The sequence below is a fragment of the Rhinopithecus roxellana genome, chromosome 3, assembly GCF_007565055.1.
Source record: "Rhinopithecus roxellana isolate Shanxi Qingling chromosome 3, ASM756505v1, whole genome shotgun sequence".
NCBI lineage: Eukaryota > Metazoa > Chordata > Mammalia > Primates > Cercopithecidae > Rhinopithecus > Rhinopithecus roxellana.
Genome location: NC_044551.1, coordinates 125,603,173 through 125,607,182, shown reverse-complemented (window position 1 = coordinate 125,607,182; position 4,010 = coordinate 125,603,173).

Below are 4,010 nucleotides of genomic sequence, written 5' to 3'. Positions count from 1 at the left end.
CCTGGCAGAGACACAACAAAAAAAGAGAATTTTAGACCAATATCCCTGATGAACATTGATGCAAAAATCCTCAATAAAATACTGGCAAACCGGATTCAGCAGCACATCAAAAAGCTTATCCACCATGATCAAGTGGGCTTCATCCCTGGGATGCAAGGCTGGTTCAACATTCGCAAATCAATAAACGTAATCCAGCATATAAACAGAACCAAAGACAAGAACCACATGATTGTCTCAATAGATGCAGAAAAGGCTTTTGACAAAATTCAACAGCCCTTCATGCTAAAAACGCTCAATAAATTCGGTATTGATGGAACGTACCTCAAAATAATAAGAGCTATTTATGACAAACCCACAGCTAATATCATACTGAATGGGCAAAAACTGGAAAAATTCCCTTTGAAAACTGGCACAAGACAGGGATGCCCTCTCTCACCACTCCTATTCAACATAGTGTTGGAAGTTCTGGCTAGGGCAATCAGGCAAGAGAAAGAAATCAAGGGTATCCAGTTAGGAAAAGAAGAAGTCAAATTGTCCCTGTTTGCAGATGACATGATTGTATATTTAGAAAACCCCATCGTCTCAGCCCAAAATCTCCTTAAGCTGATAAGCAACTTCAGCAAAGTCTCAGGATACAAAATTAATGTGCAAAAATCACAAGCATTCTTATACACCAGCAACAGACAAGCAGAGAGCCAAATCAGGAATGAACTTCCATTCACAATTGCTTCAAAGAGAATAAAATACCTAGGAATCCAGCTTACAAGGGATGTAAAGGACCTCTTCAAGGAGAACTACAAACCACTGCTCAGTGAAATCAAAGAGGACACAAACGAATGGAAGAACATACCATGCTCATGGATAGGAAGAATCAATATCGTGAAAATGGCCATACTCCCCAAGGTTATTTATAGATTCAATGCCATCCCCATCAAGCTACCAATGACTTTCTTCACAGAATTGGAAAAAACTGCTTTAAAGTTCATATGGAACCAAAAAAGGGCCCGCATTGCCAAGACAATCCTAAGTCAAAAGGACAAAGCTGGAGGCGTCACGCTACCTGACTTCAAACTATACTACAAGGCTACAGTAACCAAAACAGCATGGTACTGGTACCAAAACAGAGATATAGACCAATGGAACAGAACAGAGTCCTCAGAAATAATACCGCACATCTACAGCCATCTGATCTTTGACAAACCTGAGAGAAACAAGAAATGGGGAAAGGATTCCCTATTTAATAAATGGTGCTGGGAAAATTGGCTAGCCATAAGTAGAAAGCTGAAACTGGATCCTTTCCTTACCCCTTATACGAAGATTAATTCAAGATGGATTAGAGACTTAAATGTTAGACCTAATACCATAAAAACCCTAGAAGAAAATCTAGGTAGTACCATTCAGGACATAGGCATGGGCAAGGACTTCATGTCTAAAACACCAAAAGCAACGGCAGCAAAAGCCATAATTGACAAATGGGATCTAATTAAACTAAAGAGCTTTTGCACAGCAAAAGAAACTACCATCAGAGTGAACAGGCAACCTACAGAATGGGAGAAAATTTTTGCAACCTACTCATCTGACAAAGGGCTAATTTCCAGAATCTACAAAGAACTCAAACAAATATACGAGAAAAAAACAAACAACCCCATCAAAAAGTGGGGAAAGGATATGAACAGACATTTCTCAAAAGAAGATATTCATACAGCCAACAGACACATGAAAAAATGCTCATCATCACTGGCCATCAGAGAAATGCAAATCAAAACCACAATGAGATACCATCTCACACCAGTTAGAATGGCAATCATTAAGAAGTCAGGAAACAACAGGTGTTGGAGAGGATGTGGAGAAATAGGAACACTTTTACACTGTTGGTGGGATTGTAAACTAGTTCAACCATTATGGAAAACAGTATGGCAATTCCTCAAGGATCTAGAACTAGATGTACCATATGACCCAGCCATCCCACTACTGGGTATATACCCAAAGGATTATAAATTAGTCTACTACAAAGACACATGTACACGTATGTTTATTGCGGCACTATTCACAATAGCAAAGACTTGGAATCAACCCAAATGTCCATCTGTGACAGACTGGATTAAGAAAATGTGGCACATATACACCATGGAATACTATGCAGCCATAAAAAAGGATGAGTTTGCGTCCTTTGTAGGGACATGGATGCAGCTGGAAACCATCATTCTTAGCAAACTATCACAAGAAGAGAAAACCAAACACCGCATGTTCTCACTCATAGGTGGGAACTGAACAATGAGATCACTTGGACTCGGGAAGGGGAACATCACACACTGGGGTCTATCATGGGGAGGGGGGAGGGGGGAGGGGGGAGGAGGGAGGGATTGCATTGGGGAGTTATACATGATATAAATGATGAATTGATGGGTGCTGACGAGTTGATGGGTGCAGCACACCAACATGGCATAAGTATACATATGTAACAAACCTGCACGTTATGCACATGTACCCTAGAACTTAAAGTATAATAAAAAAAAAAAAAAAAAAAAAAAAAAAAAAAAAAAGAGACTTAGACTGCCATACAATAATAATGGGAGACTTTAACACCCCACTGTCTACATTAGACAGATCAATGAGACAGAAAATTGACAAGGATATACAGGAATTCAATAAATACTCTCAATAAATTTGGTATTGATGGAACGTATCTCAAAATAACAAGAGCTATTTATGACAAACCCACAGCCAATATCATACTGAATAGGTAAAAACTGGAAGCATTCCCTTTGAAAACGCCCAAGACAGGGATGCCCTCTCTCACCACTCCTATTCAACATAGTGTTGGAAGTTCTGGCTAGGCAAGAGAAAGAAAGAAAGGGTATTCGGTTAGGAAAAGAAGAAGTCAAATTGTCCCTGTTTGCAGATGACATGATTGTATATTTAGAAAACCCCATCTTTTCAGGCCAAAATCTCCTTAAGCTGATAAGCAACTTCAGCAAAGTCTCAGGATACAAAATCAATGTGCAAAAATCACAAGCATTCTTATACACCAGTAACAGACAAACAGAAAGCCAAATCATGAATGAACTCCCATTCACAATAGCTTCAAAGACAATAAAATACCTAGGAATCCAACTAACAAGGGATGTAAAGGACCTCTTCAAGGAGAACTACAAACCACTGCTCAGTGAAATAAAAGAGGACATAAACAAATGGAAGAACATACCATGCTTATGGACAGGAAGAATCAATATTGTGAAAATGGCCCTACTGCCCAAGGTAATTTAGAGATTCAATGCCATTCCCCTCAAGCTACCAAAGACTTTCTTTACCGAATTGGAAAAAACTGCTTTAAATTTCATATGGAACCAAAAAAGAGCCTGCATTGCCAAGACAATCCTAAGCCAAAAGAACAAAGCTGGAGGCATCACGCTACCTGACTTCAAACTATACTACAAGGCTACAGTAACCAAAACAACATGGTGCTGGTACCAAAACAGACATATAGACCAATGGAACAGAACAGAGTCCTCAGAAATAATACCACACATCTACAGCCATCTGATCTTTGACAAACCTGACAAAAACAAGAAACGGGGAAAGGATCTCGTATTTTATAAATGGTGCTGGAAAAATTGACCAGTCATAAGTAGAAAGCTGAAACTGGATCCTCTCCTTACTCCTTACACGAAAATTAATTCAAGATGGATTAGAGACTTAAATGTTAGACCTAAACCATAAAAACGCTAGAAGAAAACCTAGGGAATACCATTTAGGACATAGGCATGAGCAAGGACTTCATGTCTAAAACACCAAAAGCAATGGCAACAGTGGCCAAAATTGACAAATGGGATCTAATTAAACTAAAGAGCCTCTGCACAGCAAAAGAAACTACCATCAGAGTGAACAGGCAACCTTTGGAATGGGAGAAAAATTTTGCAATCTACTCATGTGACAAAGGGCTAATATCCAGAACCTACAATGAACTCAAATAAATTTATAAGAAAAAAACAAACAACCCCATTAATGAA